This window comes from Triticum aestivum, chromosome 5B (genome assembly GCF_018294505.1).
Source record: "Triticum aestivum cultivar Chinese Spring chromosome 5B, IWGSC CS RefSeq v2.1, whole genome shotgun sequence".
NCBI lineage: Eukaryota > Viridiplantae > Streptophyta > Magnoliopsida > Poales > Poaceae > Triticum > Triticum aestivum.
This window is the reverse complement of record NC_057807.1, coordinates 451,874,900-451,892,811: the sequence shown is the minus strand read 5'-3', so window position 1 is coordinate 451,892,811 and position 17,912 is coordinate 451,874,900.

Genomic DNA, 17,912 nt, shown 5'->3' with positions numbered 1-17,912 from the left:
TGGGTTTTAGGGATATTGAACTGTTTAATCTTGCTCTTTTGGCAAGACAGACATGGAGGATCCTACAAACACTAGAGACACTTAGTGCAAAATTTTTGAAAGCATGCTACTTCCCAGCTACAGATTTTCTTGATGCTCCACTGGGCAGCCAACCATCTCAAATTTGGAGGGCAATTGTAGAGGGCAAGGAGATCCTCTCACAGGGACTCATCAAACGCATTGGTGATGGCAAAGATATATACTTTGATATGGCAGCATAATTGGGTTCAAAAAGAGGCGTCCCTAAGGCCCATTGTTTGCTTGAGTCAACATAGGCCATAGTTCGTGGCCGAGCTAATAGATAGCTCCAATGCCAGGTGGAAGCAGGACGTGGTTCGAGCGACCTTTCTCCCAATTGACGCAGATGTGATTCTCAATATCCCACTAGCTACTCGACAATGCAGTGACTCCTGGGCATGGGCACACGAGTAGAAGGGTTCTTTCTCCGTCCGCTCAGCATATCGGATGCTCATCAATACGAAGCTAAGAAGGGAGGCGTGGCTTGAAGGCCGACCAGGTCCGGCTGATAGTATGAGAGAAGAAACAAGCTGGGTCAGCCTCTGGAAGATTGCGGTTCCGTCAAAACTAAAGGTATTTCTATGGAGACTTGCACAATGCTCTATACCCACGGCGGATGTCCACAGTCATCGTAATATGTCCACATCGTCGCGATGTGCTATCTGTGGAGAGGAGGACTCGTGGATGCATTCATTGATAACATGTACGATGGCTCACTGTGTATGGGCTCTAAGCAACCTGGAGCTGGTTGGGCATGTGATTGCAACAGCAGAACCTAACGCAAAAGCATGGATCTTCAGCATGCAAGAATCGTTGCCACATGAGGAGTTCACAAAGCTAACCGTGACACTGTGGGCCATCTGGTCGGCGCGAAGAAAGCTAATCCATGAAAGGGAACACCAAAGCCCGATGGGGACACATTCTTTCATCACACGCTACTTGGCAGACTTGAGTATTGCTTTCTCGTCACATGAAATACCAAAGCCAAGGACAATTCCAGTGCGAGTACAAGAATGGATACCACTACCGGCAGGTCACCATAAGGTAAACGTCGATGCAGCTATCTGTAAACATCCTCATGTGGGGGCCGTTAGTGCTGTCTGTCGGGATCAGTCAGGAGCATATGCCCGGTCAGCGGCGGTGGTCTTCCATGGTATGACCGATCCGAACATCTTGGAAGCTCTTGCATGTCGCGAGGCTATTGCATTAGCCAGGGACCTCACACTCACTCATATTAGGGTGGCTTCAGATTGCCTCTTGGTGGTCAAGGACATACAAACTGGAACTATGAGCACAATTGCCCCAATTGTGCAGGAGATCAACGACTCGAGCAGGGATTTTCAGTCCTGCTCCTTCACCCATGAGAGACGTCTTTCCAACAAGGAGGCTCATGGCTTAGCTAGACATGTTTTACATTTAGGGGAGGGTCGCCATGTGTGGCTGTTACACCCTCATGATACTTCTATTATTCCTGTAATCCGCTCTATTGATCAATAAAGTAAAGCATGCTTCCCTCAAAAAAATCTAGAAAAATATACAAGCGCATATATGCGTGTAACATACATAAGATGTTTCATCAACCTAAATCTTCATACTCCTTATGTGATATACAGAAATAATATATATAAATATGTGGATTAAAATGGGCTTTTCTCTGGTGGTATTTGGTTGGAAATTTATCTTTTTGTGTGGTTTACAAATAGCGTGTTATTTTATGAAACTCTGCAGATGCGTAGGCATATCTACCCTTAAATTTGTTTTCGAAATTCTTAAATAGAATTTGCAAAAAGAAAAAGAAAGTTCGAACACCATAGAGTTAGTCCTTCAAAACACCTTACTTAGTCTTCGGGGGTTAATTTGACATAAACAGGCTTAATTTGACATGGCCCGGTAAAACTCAGCCTCCAGGTTGGAGGAGATGATACCGGTCCATGTCAAATTAAGCAAGTTCTTTGGGTTTTCGGGGTAATCGAACATCATAACCGATTTCACCAACTAAATTATGTTAGTACGGAAAGATTGGCCAAAAGAAAGAATCGGTTCCTTGATCCCAGTCTCTTCAGCTCTGGCTCCCTTTTCCGGTCTATCGTCGCTTGGAGCGGTATCTGGGTATATGCATGTTGAGAAATACTGCCCCAAGTGTAGGCCGCATAGAAAGTTCTCCTGCCTCTAGTGCTTGTTATTTCCTTCACGTTGGCTAGGGAGAAGCCGGGAAGGGACTCTCTGTAGAAGAGTAAGGCAGGGCGCTGGAGCTCTAGAGATTGGAAAAGTGACAACGAGAGGTGGAAGAAGGCGTAGGCTGGTAACTGCAGCTATTCCCCTTTTATGGGCCGCAGAGAGGCCAAGGGTTCCTTTTTCCACGCCGCGGGCCTCTCCACTTCCCGATATATGCGCGACGTTATGCGCGGGTGAGATGATCGAGATCATTGATCATATCCCCTAAAAAGCGGGGCATGATCCCCACCTTGATGAGACATTCCAATGGGGGGCCTCGAACCGCACATCAAGAACTTCCAGCCGTTCGGTGTTATGATCGGACACAACCCTTCACCAAAAGGTTGTCAGATGAGGGCACTGTTCATATTGGAACGCCTCGACCTTCGGGGCTAAGCAAAGCTAATGCTCCAGACTCCGGATACTACTTAACTCCGAGCAAGCACAAGACAGAATGGAGAACTCGCCTCGAAAGCCGAAGACTGTGGGATATGCGGATGCCGATCACAAACCCTGGCATTGGAGGCTAGTTCGGGGGCTACTAAGGGAGTCCTGGTTAAGGGGTCCTCGGGCCGCCGGCCCATTGCTTATGGGTAGGACTGATGGGCTGCTATGGAGCCAAGCGGGGCGTGGACCAGTGACCGGATAGAAGATCTTCAGAGCCGTGGTGTGCCCTCCAAGTCAAGATTTAGTGTGATCTTTCCTTTATTGTAACCGACCATGTGTAACCCCAACCCTACTGGTGTCTATATAAACCAGAGGGTTTTAGTCTTGAGGAGGATAGCAACATCCAATTCCCTATCAACCAGGGTTTAGCTTGCCTGATCTCGAGGTAGGTCGACTCTATAACCATATCATACACATCAATACAATCAAGCAGGACGCAGGGTTTTACCTCCTAGAGAGAGTCTGAACCTGGGGTAAACACCGTGTTCATATCGTCCCTTGCTCCCCATTGATCCTAGACCCACAGCTCGGGACCCCCTACCCAAGATCCACCGGTTCTGACACTGACAGGGGGATGGGGGTGCTGGTGGGGTGGGGTGGGGCGCAGGAAGGGAAAGAGAGAAGTGAGAGAAGAAGAGACCGTGGGGAGAGTTTAAGTGTTCCACGACCTTTACCGAGCATCTGTCGGTGCGGCTCTCGAAAAAGGTACGAACCCTAGATCTAGGGTTTATACCTTTTCTGAGAGTTATGCTCGGTAAAGGATAGTACCTTGGATCTAGGTTACCTTTTCCCGAGAGCAGCTCTCGGAAAAATCACAAATATCGAGAGCTGATCTCGGAAATGACAGTCCTCCTTGTCTGTGAAAGGCCTAGGCATGCGGACATCACAAAGGATTTCTCATGCGCTACTGGGCATGATTTCATGTGCCGCCTTGCTGATCAACAATTTTCGGCGATACACCCTAGCAGATCAATAATTTTTTGAATATTGCATGCGTGCCCGAAAAATGCAGGGGCATGGCACGTGTCATGCGATTGCCCCTTTGAGAGCATGAGAAATTTTGAGGCCAACGAAGCAACAAGACCCACACTTCCTGCACAAAATCGGACACGTTCCCTCTCCATACCCAGAGACTAGCTCGGAGACAGTGTAGTTTACAAGCAGCCTCAGGGGAAGCTTATTCGAAACACGCCCAAACTTTTAACACACCCTACAAGGGCCATGTGATGACACCGTGCCAGCTCCCGAGGAATTCCGGTATCGTACGATTTTCCGAAGATTCAAACGGTTGCATCAGGCATGCCACCAAAGTACTTTCGCCTATTTAAACAGGTCATGTTGATGTATCTGGACTATCTGACCATTTAAACAGGTCATGTTGCTTGTCTCTGAGGGAGGTGGGACTAAAGTTTGCTGAGAGCCTGATCTTTACCGAGAGGCCCTCTCGGTAACTATTGCTCTGCCGAGAGCCGCGCTCGGTAAAGGTGTGGTTGGATCATAAATTTATAAAAAACACCAGCATCCATTCTTTAGAATACAGACTATCAATATGAACTTTCTTTGTCCGAAACATGAAGATTCATAGTGACAATATGTATTTTTAATAATGAAGATCGAAGCTTAATGTGATTGGACTATTGAACTATTTAAACATGTCTTCCTGCTTGTTAGTAGGCGAGGAGGGACTAAATCTTTGCCGAGAGCCTCTCTCGGCAAAGAGTTGCAACCGTGACCGTGCCGTTATTTGCCGCCGGATGTGCCACATGGCAAAGCTTTGCCGTGTGGTGGCCACTTGGCTCTCGGCAAATAGTGCCTTTGCCGAGTGTTTCCTTTTTGCCGAGGTTTACTCTCAGCAATATCCTGTGTTCGTCGAGATTCACCTGTTGCCGAGACTACCTCTCGGTGTCTGTGACTTTGCCGAGTGCTCGCGGTTTGGCTCTTAGCGAAGAGCCTGGCACCCGGCGTATAGAAAAATTCTAGTAGTGGGGCTACCTGGACAACAAGGAGGAAAGTGATACACGAAGCTATATGGAAGTCATCCTTCTTGCCGCACATCTTTTTGTTCAGTGTTTTATTGCAGAGTTGGGCATCACTAAGAGCATCTCCAACAGCCGCCCAATGCGCCACGCGCTAAAAAAGCGTTTGCAACACACCGATCTCCTATTTTTGCGCGGCGTGGAGCGCTGGCTCCAGCGGTCGCTGTAAACTTTAGCGCGCGTGAGTAGCTCCAGCAGGCGCTGCAAAAATACTGCGCGCTCTCTCTCGCACAAACAATACATGCACTCCAAATACAAAAATAATAATCAACTATAATAGTTCTATTTCGTTATTAAAACTCAAACAAATAGTTTATCTTTCAATACAACAAATAGTTCAACAATACAACATCAAACGCACAAATCATGATGCTCTTTGTCGGCCATTCCATGCCCACCACTCCTCGATGAGATCCTTCTGAAGATCATCATGCGTTTTAGCATGTCGAATGGCATGATATGAGGCAACAAAACGGGCCACCCTCTCAGTCCTCCGCCGCACTCGCACGACATATGTTCCAAGAGCTCATAGTGAGAGTAGTCTACATCTTGGCCACGCTCATTTTCGATGATCATGTTGTGCATGATCACATAAGCGTGCATGATGTACCAAAGCATCTTTTGATCCCAAAATCTAGCCGGTCATCTCACAATAGCAAATTAGGCTTGCAAAATCTCAAAAGCTCTCTCCACATCTTTTCTAGTCACCGCCTGAGCATTGTGGAAATCAAGATTTTTCTTACCTTCTGGTTTTTTTCAACGGCTTCACCAATGTTTGCCACTTTGGATAGAGGCCATCCACAAGATAGTAGTGATACGTCTCCAACATATCTATAATTTTTGATTGCTCCATGCTACTTTATCTACTGTTTTGGACTATATTGGGCTTTATTTCCCACTTTTATATTATTTTGGGACTAACCTATTAACCGGAGGCCCAGCCCAAAATTGCTGTTTTTTTGCCTATTTCGGTGTTTCGAAGAAACGGAATATCAAATGGAGTCCAAACGGAATAAAACCTTTGGGAACGTGATTTTCTCACCGAACGTGATCCAGGAGACTTGGACCCTGCTCCAAGGAACAAAAGAGGCGGTCACAAGGGTGGGGGCGCCCCCCTGGGCGCGCGCCCCTACCTCGTGGGCCCCCTGTTGCTCCACCGACGTACTCCTTCCTCCTATATATACCTATGTATCCCCAAACGATCAGAACAGGAGCCAAAAACCTAATTCCACCACCGCAACCTTCTGTATCCACGAGATCCCATATTGGGGCCTGTTCCGGAGCTCCGTCGGAGGGGGCATCCACCATGGAGGGCTTCTACATCAACACCATAGCCCCTCCGATGAAGTGTGAGTACTTTACTTCAGACCTTCGGGTCCATAGCTAGTAGCTAGATGGCTTCTTCTCTCTTTTTGGATCTCAATACAATGTTCTCCCCCTCTCTCGTGGAGATCTATTCGATGTAATCTTCTTTTTGCGGTGTGTTTGTTGAGATCGATGAATTGTGGGTTTATGATCCAACTTATCTATGAATAATATTTGAATCTTCTCTGAATTCTTTTATGTGTGATTGAGTTATCTTTGCAAGTCTCTTCGAATTATCCTTTTTGGTTTGGCCAACTAGATTGGTAGTTCTTGCAATGGGAGAAGTGCTTAGCTTTGGGTTCAATCTTGCGGTGTCCTTTCCCAGTGACAGCAGGGGCAGCAAGGCACGTATTGTATTGTTGCCATCGAGGATAACAAGATGGGTTTTTTATCATATTGCATGAATTTATCCCTCTACATCATGTCATATTGCTTAAGGTGTTACTCTGTTTTTAACTTAATACTCTAGATGCATGCTGGATAGCGGTCGATGAGTGGAGTAATAGTAGTAGATGCAGAATCGTTTCGATCTACTTTTCTCGGACGTGATGCCTATATACATGATCATACCTAGATATACTCATAATTATGCTCAATTCTGTCAATTGCTCAACATCAATTTGTTCACCCACCATAGAATATCTATGCTCTTGAGAGAAGCCACTAGTGAAACCTATGGCCCTCGGGTCTATTCTCATCATATCAATCTCTATTGCTTTATTACTTGCTTTATTTTTACTTTGCCTTTTACTTTTCACTTTGCATCTATCTATCAAAAATACCAAAAATATTATTTATCATCTCTATCAGATCTCACTCTTGTAAGTGACCGTCAAGGGATTGACAACCCCTAATCGCGTTGGTTGCGAGTAGCTATCGATTTGTGTAGGTACGAGGGACTTGCGCGTGGTCTCCTACTGGATTGATACCTTGGTTCTCAAAAACTGAGGGAAATACTTACGCTACTTTGTTGCATCATCCTCTCCTCTTTGGGGAAATCCAACGCAGTGCTCAAGAGGTAGCAAGTAGCCATAATTGTATGTACGGCCATTTGCTACAAACTGCACCGGTGGTAGCTCACCATTTGCAATCTTATTCATTAGTGGTGATCTATTAACAACGTTGATGTCATTCAAAGATCCAGCATTCCAAAAAAAGCATGCAAAATCCAAGTCTCTTGATCGGCCACTGTCGGTGTCAAAATCGGCGGATCTCGGGTAGGGGGTCCCGAACTGTGCGTCTAAGGCTAATGGTAACAGGAGGCGGGGGACACAATGTTTACCCAGGTTCGGGCCCTCTCGATGGAGGTAATACCCTACTTCCTGCTTGATTGATCTTGATGATATTAGTATTACAAGAGTTGATCTACCACGAGATCGTTGAGGCTGAACCTAGAAGCTAGCCTATGATTATGATTGTTGTTGTCCTACAGACTAAACCCTCCGGTTTATATAGACACTGGAGGGGGCTAGGGTTACACGGAGTCGGTTACAGAGAAGGAAATCTACATATTCGGATTGCCAAGTTTGCCTTCCACGCAAAGGAGAGTCCCACCCGGACACGGGATGAAGTCTTCAATCTTGTATCTTCATAGTCCAACAGTCCAGCCAAAGTATATAGTCCGGCTGTCCGAGGACCCCCTAATCCAGGACTCCCTCAGTAGCCCCTGAAGCATGCTTCAATGACGATGAGTCCGGCGCGCAGATTGTCTTCGGCATTGCAAGGCGGGTTCCTTCTCCGAATACTCCATAGAAGATTTTGAACACAAGGATCATGTCCGGCTCTGCAAAACAAATTCCACATACCACCGAAGAGAGCACAATATTCCACAAATCTAATCTGCTGACAACTTTTCATGGCGTGACATCATGCCATGGCCCAGTCATTATTCGAACCGTTTTTCTCAAACTGCTACTGCGCATATTGCGAGGCGGTTTTATTGGCACGTCTTGTCGAAGCAGAGATCGTTTCCTCCTATGTTGGGATTCTCATCAATACGGGTATGGGTAACCCAACCGCGCCATCAAAGCGGCGCTTAGGGAATAAGCAAGTTTACCGGGCAAGTGGGGAGGCGCAGGATCCCTGCTGCCTTTATAAGGAGATAAGGACTCCCTTTTGCACCCACACCTTCTTCTTCCTCTGCTCACCCATTCCCCCTCGCTCGAGCCCCAGCGCCCAAGTGTTCGTCTTCTCTGCCCACAAAGGCCTTCCGAAAATGTACGGATCCGAAGCAGGAGGCAAGTGGATGGCCTCTACCGTCCGGGAGAAGGATATCAAAAAACTTCGGGAGGCCGGGTAATTGGCCAAGAAAATTAGCCACCATCTTCCGACGGCGGGACAGATCGTCCCTACTCCGGAACCCCATGAGAGGGTTGTATTCCTCCCTCATTTTGTCCGCGGGCTGGGGTCTCCCCTCCACACATTCGTTTGCGACATCATGTATTACTACGGGATCAATTTTCATGATCTATCCCCCGATTCCTTCCTCAACATCTCGACATTCATCGTCGTGTGCGAGGCCTTTCTCCGCATCTCGCCACACTTTGGCTTATGGCTGAAGATCTTTAATGTGAAGCCCAAGGTAGTGAGCGGCGAACACGCCGAGTACGGAGGCACCATGGTGAGCAAGATGCCCAACGTCACATGGCCAACAGGTACTTTCAATGATTCCGTCAAAGAGTGGCAGCAGTAGTGGTTTTACATCACTAAGCCACCCGACATGGAATGGGCCGCTGCTCCCGAATTCCGATCCGGAGCCCCCCTGCGGCTTATGTCCTGGCCCAAGAAGGGCCTAAACTGGTCTTCGTCTGACGAACAATCGGTGCTCCAGACGCGCGTCAAGGATATGGAAGACAAGAATATCAAACTCGTCAATGTAGTCCAGGTGATGTTAGTTCGCCGGATTCTTCCTTGTCAACATAGGGTGTGCAATTCGTGGGAATTCAATCCGGCCAAGCACCAGACCCTCTTTGGCTCCTCGCACAAGGACATCTTGAAGGTGCTTTTTAAGTCCGGCAAATCATGGCCGGACTCCGCCGAGGACCGCGGGTACCAACTGTCCCGCCCTGCAAGTTCGGTAAGCCGCTGTTGTGTTGGCAATTCATATGTTTTATTCGCATATCCTTAGGAAAATGCTTAATGTGTTTTCCACAACTCTCCTAGGGCTGGATGAACAAGGCGGGGTGGATCTACTATCCGACCCCACTGCCAGAAGAACCGGCCAGCCCACTTCTGACGAAGATGCTGGTCCCGGCGCCTTACAAGGCACCAAAGAAGAAGGCCGAGAAGGAGGCCCAAAAGACCAGGGGCGGCCTCCGTCGCCGCGGCGCCTCGGACACAAAATCCAAAGACTCCAATGCCCGTTCTTCCTCCGAAGAGGACGAGGAGGAGGAGGAAGACGAATCCCCAGCGGGGGGAAGAAAGAAAAAAAGGGCCTCCACATCCTTGGAGGCCGAGTCGCCTAAGAGGGAAAAAACTCCTCTTCCAGAGGAGTCCACCATCGTTGCCGATAGCAGTCCAGAGTGGGATCCTAGGGCCCAGCCCCTGGTGAACTCGTGAGTATACAAAATCCGAACACATTTATGCGTCCAGGCTCATCATGGCATAATATGTTAATATGAGCCATACTTTTTTGCAGTCCGGCGAGGTCCCGCACCGAACAATCCTCGTCGGAGGATTTGCTAGGTTATGATGCTATGGAGAGCGGGACACCCCCGAAGGCCCCTTCCCCCAAACATATGAATGACACCGAGGTTTCATCCCAGAAGGACTCAGGCCAAGGAGGGGGGGAAAGATCGTAAAGGTGGCGCCAGGAGGTTAAACTTCAGGGGTCGGACACATGGGAGAGGAGGCTCCCATGGACGTCGACGGCGTAGGCTATCTTGAGTTCGGGCCCCAGCCGGACGCAATTTCGGAGACCAATACAGCTCCAGAATCAGGCAGGCGGTCTCCTTCGGCTAGAGGGGGTGTGCCTGTTCCACGGGCAACCTCTGCCCAACCAGAGGTGCTGGATACTTTATCGGCAGCACTGAAAAGCGCCTCCATCATCGATGAACACCGTGCCCTTATGGGTGCGGTGATTGAGAAGATTCAGTCCGCTGAGAGTGGACTGAATGAAGCCTGTATCAACCTTATAAGAGGCTTTGAGGTATGTTTTATTAGGTTTCGAAGAGTGTCATAGTATATATAGTAGCCCTTGATACACTGTTCGGTGAAAGAAAGAACCGAACCGAGGATCAAATTTATGTTCGCAAGAGACTCACTTGATGACATCTATCTCTCTTCTTTTATAAGCAGGCGTCTGTAACGACTGCCACCTCTTGTACTGCGGAGGTCTCCGGGCTGAATCAAAGTCTGGAGCGGGCCAAAGAAGAACTTGGCCAGTTGAAAAGGCAGTTGGAGGATAAACAAGGTATGCACAAACCTTGCTCGTGTACAATGCGAACGATTTCGGTATGATAAAAATATGTTTCATGATTTGCTCTAGGGGCGACGACCGAAGTCGAGGCTCTTAAGGAGGCTGTTGCCGAGGCCGAGAAAAAGGTAGCCACAGAGCAGGCTCTTTGTTAGAAACACGAGGCCAGGGTTATTGAAGCTGAGCAAGAGCTTCAAGAGGCCATGAAGAAATGCGAGACCTTGGAGCAGAGTTTAACGGAGAAAGAATCCGAAGTCACCAAGGTTCATCAGGCCACACGTGATGCCCGGGGGGAAAACCAAGGCGCCCTGCAGGAGATCCAAGAGGCGAGGAAGATCGTGGCGGGTAAGGCTTTTTCCGTGTAAATCAAGTATTTGAGGAGAAAATCATGTTTCTAATTTTGAGTTCTGATTTCTCCAGGGGTATTTGCGGAGCTTCCACTTAGCATATCTGATGCCGCCCAATTCTACCGAGCCAAAAAAAGGAACACTGCAGATAAGCTCTTCTGGTCGCAGTATCTGGCACCGAATTATCTGGTGCCTTTTGCCAATCAACTGAAACAGCTAATCGAACTGCATAAGGCAGCCGAGCTAGCCATGAAGGATTTGATTATCCGGCTATGGCCCGCCGAGCCGATTCCAAACAGCTACATCGGGCTCGTGAAGCGGCTTGTGAGTGTCTGCCCTCGACTTAAGGTCATCAAGCGGTCGGTCTGTATAGAGGGTGCGCGAATGGCCTTCGCCCGCGCAAAGGTGCACTAGGGGAAGATGGATGCTGAAAAGCTGATGACTGCGGGACCGCCCGAGGGGAAGGAGCACCGTAACCCCGAATTATATTATGATAGTGTCCTGAAAGGATCCCACCTTGCGGTGGAGCAATGCACCAAGGACATTATATTTCCATGAATACAGTCATGTTGTCCTTTGTAATGTTGAACAAGGTCATTTCTATTATTTATTGCCTGTTATGTGAAAGTTTTTCCTCCCGCGCGGCCGTTTTATATATTAATCCTGAGAGTTGGCCAGTCGTCGGCTTCTGCCCCCCATGTAGGAAGTACGGGGGTGTTCGGGATAAACCTGAGCACTCTTTATCCCAGTTTTGGGTCCTTGAAGGAGGTGTTCAGCACAATGAACCAGGAAATCAGACTATAGGGCTTTATCACTCTCACTTAGCCATAGGAGTTTGACAAAAGGAAGGTAGGCGCAACCCTTGTTGTTCGGAAGACCGCACGAGGGGCTCTATAAGCACCTGATCGGAAGAAAAGCCGGTCCATCGCACGCTGCATTAGTTATGGCATTATGCGGAAGAAATCCTTAAAGATTTTACAACCTCTCGAACAGCTGACCAGCTCTCGCCATATCATGACAGTCAGTTTTCGGCTTTCTCTACTGAGGTGCTCGTCCGGAAGAATCGGGACACAATCGCAGTAGTTCTCCCTGTGTCGCCTTAGCCGATATAGCGGAACGTAATGCAGCAAAACATGGGAGCCGGGCAAACCCAACTATTGACCCAAGACATGATTCGGAGCTGATGCATATAATGCTATAAGTTCGGGGTGCTGAACTACCGTGAAGGTCTTCAGACTTTATTGTCGTATTATGGGTACAATGAAGCCCCTGGCATATTAAGGCATATCGCGGTGTACAAATGCCATTTGACAAAAGAGTTTCAATAAGAAATAACAGCAGATAAGCGTCATATGAATCCACATGTTGTATTTGAATAGTACGTCGATGTGTATGAGTACAGGTAATGTGATAAAAAGAAATATGACCGCGGAACCTGTTGAGACCAGGCGGGAGGAAGTTGTGTGTGGATCCGGAGTGTAGTCGGATGGTCATCGAGGGGAATATCTAAAGGTTCCCTCACGCGTTCGAGCTGTTTCCATGTCGCCAGTCCTGGCCTACACAAAGGTGAACCTGCAAAGAAAATGCAAGAAATGTTTGTGTGCCACAGAGCGGTTGAGCCGCAGTATGTGGCCTGTCCTAGCTTTTGCCAGAGTGTTTAATTGAGCTCCGGACGAGCCGGTATGTCTTGTCGTGAAGTAGTTCAGACTCCTTTGACGGTGTCCGGGAGCTTGGCCGTTGACTCGAGGTTCGATGGAAAGATGCCACTTGTTGCTTCTGCTGTTAAAGTGACGGTATACTTTTCGGCACCGAGGGGTAGTTCGGCCCTGCCATTAACCATGATGACACCGCGCTGACCGGGCATCTTGAGCTTATGGTAGGCATAATGTGGCACCGCGTTGAATCGAGCAAACGCGGTTCGTCTGAGCAGTGCCTGATAATCACTGTGAAAGGGGACGATGTCGAAGATTAACTCTTCGGTACGGTAATTGTCCGGTGATCCGAAGACTACCTCGAGAGCGATGGAGCCTGTACAACGGGCCTCCACATCTGGTATAATACCTTTAAAGGTGGTTTGAGTGGGCTTGATTATCGAAAGATCAATACCCATCTTGCGCACTGTGTCCTGATACAGCAGGTTTAGACTGCTGCCTCCGTCCATAAGGACTCGTGTGAGGTGGAACCCGTCAATTATTGGGTCGAGGACCAGTGCGGCTGAATTGCCCTGATTGGTATTAACCGGACGATCCGTGCAGTCGAAGGTGATCGGCCATAGTTTATATTGTGGGGCGACTGGTTCTGTTGAGTCGACATCCCTAAGGGTGCACATCCGTTCCAGCTTGGGAATGCGGGTGGCGCTTATCATGTTCACTATTTTGATTTGCGGGGGAAATTTCTTTTGCCCTCCTGTATTCGATGATCGGGGCTCCTCATCGTCATCGTCGCTTTGAGACCCCTTCTCCTTGTTTTCGGCACCTGACATGCCGGCTTGTTTGAATACCCAGCATTCTCTGTTAGTATGATTGGCTGGTGTTCCTAGGGTGCCATGAATTTGGCATGGACAATCGAGTATGCGGTCCAGACTGGACGGGCCCGAGTTGTTATTTTTGAATGGATTTTTCCGCTGACCGGACTTAGAGCCATTGAATCCGGCATTGACTGCCGTGTCTTCGGCATTATCACCATTTTTGCGACGCTTGTGTTTGTTGCGTCGGGGCTTGTCGTTGCTATCTCTGGCCTCTGATGTGCCAGGATTGCTTCCTGTGTTGTTGCTACGGGCCAACCAGCTATCCTCGCCCGCACAAAAGCGGGTCATGAGTGTCGTGAGGGCTGCCATTGACTTTGGCTTTTCTTGGCCAAGATGTCGGGCAAGCCACTCATCCCGGATATTGTGCTTAAAGGCCGCTAGGGCTTTGGCATCCAGACAGTCGACAATTTGGTTCTTTTTAGTTAGGAACCGAGTCCAGAATTTCCTGGCTGACTCTCCGGGTTGTTGGGTTATGCGACTTAAATCATCAGCATCCGGTGGTCGCACATAAGTGCCCTGGAATTTATCCAGGAATGCGTCTGCCAGGTTCTCCCAACTTCCAATGGAGTTCGCCGGCAAGCTATTCAGCCAATGCCGAGCCGGTCCCTTGAGTTTTAGTGGGAGGTACTTGATGGCGTGTAGATCATCCCCGCGGGCGATTGATACGTCTCCAATGTATCTATAATTTTTGATTGTTCCATGCTATTTTATTACCCCTTTTGGATGTTTATGGGCTTTATTTTACACATTTATATCATTTTTGGGACTAACCTACTAACCGAAGGCCAGCCCATATTGTTTTTTTTACCTATTTCAGTATTTCGAAGAAAAGGAATATCAAACGGAGTCCAAACAGAATGAAACCTTCGGGAGCGTGATTTTTGGAACAAACGTGATCCAGAGGACTTGGAGTGCAAGCCAAGAAGCTGCCGAGGCTCCCACGAGATAGGAGGGCGCGCCCCCCCATAGGGCGCGCCCCCTGTCTCGTGGGCCCCTCGGGCGGCCACCGACATAGTTCTTCCTCCTATATATACCTACGTACCCCGAAAACATCCAGGAGGCGGACGAAGCACAATTTCCACCACCGTAACCTTCTGTATCCGCGAGATCTCATCTTGGTGCCTTCGCCGACACTTTGCCGGAGGGGGAATCGACCATGGAGGGCTTCTACATCAACATCCTTGCCCCTCCGATGAGTTGTGAGTAGTTTACCACAGACCTACGGGTCCATCGTTATTAGCTAGATGGCTTCTTCTCTCTTTTTGGATCTCAATACAATGTTCTCCCCCTCTCTTGTGGAGATCTATTCGATGTAAACTCTTTTTGCGGTGTGTTTGTCGAGATCCGATGAATTGTGGGTTTATGATCAAGTTTATCTATGAACAATATTTGAATCTTCTCTGAATTCTTTTATGTATGATTGAGTTATCTTTGCAAGTCTCTTCAAATTATCAGTTTGGTTTGGCCTACTAGATTGATCTTTCTTGCCATGGAAGAAGTGCTTAGCTTTGGGTTCAATCTTGCGGTGTCCTTACCCAGTGACTGAAAGGGTTGCAAGGCACGTATTGTATTGTTGCCATCGAGGATAACAAGATAGGGTTTATATCATATTGCTTGAGTTTATCCCTCTACATCATGTCATCTTGCTTAATGCGTTACTCTGTTCTTATGAACTTAATACTCTAGATGCAGGCAGGAGTCGGTCGATGTGTGGAGTAATAGTAGTAGATGCAGGCAGGAGTCGGTCTACTTGTTATGGACGTGATGCCTATATACATGATCATGCCTAGATAATCTCATAACTATGCGCTTTTCTATCAATTGCTCGACAGTAATTTGTTCACCCACCGTAATACTTATGCTATCTTGAGAGAAGCCACTAGTGAAACCTATGGCCCCGGGTCTATCTCTTATCATATTTGTTTTCAATCTACTTTTATTTGCATCTTTACTTTTTGCATCTATATTATAAAATACCAAAAATATATTTATCTTATCATACTATCTTTATTAGATCTCACTTTCGCAAGTGGCCGTGAAGGGATTGACAACCCCTTTATTGCGTTGGTTGCGAGTTCTCAGTTTGTTTGTGTAGGTGCGTGGGACTTTTGAGGAGCCTCCTACTGGATTGATACCTTGGTTCTCAAAAACCGAGGGAAATACTTATGCTACTATCGCTGCATCATCCTCTCCTCTTCGAGGAAAACCAACGCAAGCTCAAGACGTAGCAAGAAGGATTTCTAGCGCCGTTGTCGGGGAGGTCTTCGCTCAAGTCAAGACATACCAATTACCCATCACAAACCCATCTCCCTCGCATTTACATTATTTGCCATTTGCCTCTCGTTTTCCTCTCCCCCACTTCACCCTTGCCGTTTTATTCGCCCTCTCTTTCCCAATCTCCTCCTCTCTTTTTTGCTTGCCTTTTTCTGTTTGCTTGTGTGTTGGATTACTTGTTGCCATGGCGCAAGATAATACCAAATTGTGTGATTTCTCGAATACCAATAATAATGATTTCCTTGGTACTCTGATTGCTCCTCTTAATGATGTTGAGTCTTGTGAAATCAATACCGCTTTGCTGAATCTTGTTATGAAAGATCAATTCGCCGGCCTTCCTAGTGAAGATGCCGCTACTCATCTAAACAACTTTGGTGATTTGTGTGATATGCAAAAGAAGAAAGATACGGATAACGATATTGTCAAATTGAAGTTATTTCCGTTTTCACTTAGAGATCATGCTAAAGTTTGGTTTTCGTCTTTGCCTAAAAATAGTATTGATTCTTGGAACAAGTGGAAAGATGCTTTTATCTTTAAGTATTTTCCTCCCGCTAAGATTATCACTCTTAGGAACGATATTATGAATTTTAAACAACTTGATCATGAGCATGTTGCCCAATCTTGGGAAAGAATTAAATTGATGCTTCGCAATTGCCCTACTCATGGTTTGAATTTATGGATGATCATACAAAAATTTTATGCCGGTTTGAACTTTGCTTCTAGAAACCTTTTAGATTCGGTCGCGGGAGGCACGTTTATGGAAATCACATTAGGAGATGCTACAAAACTTCTTGATAATATTATGGCTAATTATTCTCAATGGCATACCGAAAGATCTTCTAGTAAAAAAGTGCATGCTATAGAAGAAATCAATGTTTTGAGTGGAATGATGGATGAACTTATGAAGATGTTTGCTACTAAAAATACTCATCTTGATCCCAATGATATGCCTTTGCCCTCTTATTTTGAGAATATTGTGAAAGAATTTATGGTTTCTCAAAAGAATTTTAATGCTTTGCTTGAAGAAAAATTGCTCAAAGTTGATGATTTGGCTAGGAACGTTGATAGACCTTCGCTTGATGTTGATTCTCTTAAACTTAGATCTTCTCCTCCTAAGCATGATATCAATGAGTCTCTCAAAGTAATGAGAATTTCCATTGATGAGTGTAAGGAAAGAACCGCTAGATTGCGTGCTAAAAAAGATAGCTTTATAAAAGCGTGTTCTTCTAGTTTCTATGAAAATAATGATGAGGATCTTAAAGTTATTGATGCGTCTCCTATTAGATCTATATTTTGCAATATGAATTTTGATGATTATGGGACTGATGATGAATCAACTTTGCCTAGAAGGCGTCCCAAGAATTCGGAGTTTTTAGATCTTGATGCTAAATTTGGTAAAAGTGAGATTGGAGAGTCCTCAACTTCTAATAACATTGAACCTACTACCTCGGATTTCAAGGAATTTGATTATGATAATTGCTCTTTAAAAAGTTGTATTTCCTTGTTGCAATCCGTTGTTAATTCTCCTCATGCTTATAGTCAAAATAAAGCTTTTACCAAACATATCGTTGATTTCTTGATGCAATCTTATGATGAAAAACTTAATTTGGAAGTTTCTATACCTAGAAAACTTAATGATGAGTGGGAACCTACTATAAAGATTAGAATTAAAGATTATGAGTGTTTTGCTTTGCGTGATTTGGGTGCTAGTATTTCCACGATTCTGAAAACTTTATGTGATATTCTAGGTTTCCATGATCTTGATGATTGCTCTTTAAATTTGCACCTTGTGAATTCCACCATTAAAAAGCCAATGGGAAGGATCAATGATGTTCTTATTGTTGCAAATAGAAATTTGGTGCCCGTGGATTTTATCGTTCTTGATATAGATTGCAATCTTTCTTGCCCTATTATTCTTGGTAGACCTTTCCTTAGAATGATTGGTGCGATTATTGATATGAAGGAAGGGAATATTAGATTCCAATTTCCATTAAAGAAAGGCATGGAGCACTTTCCAAGAAAGAAAGTCAAATTACCTTATGAATCTATCATGCGGGCTACTTATGAATTTAGTGCCAAAGATGGCACTCGTTAGATCTATCTTCGCTTTTATGCCCAGCTAGGGGCGTTAAACGATAGCGCTAGTTGGGAGACAACCCAATTTTCTTTATGTTTTTTGTTTTTGCTCCTGTTTAGTAATAAATCTTGCATTTACCTTCTGTTTAGATGTG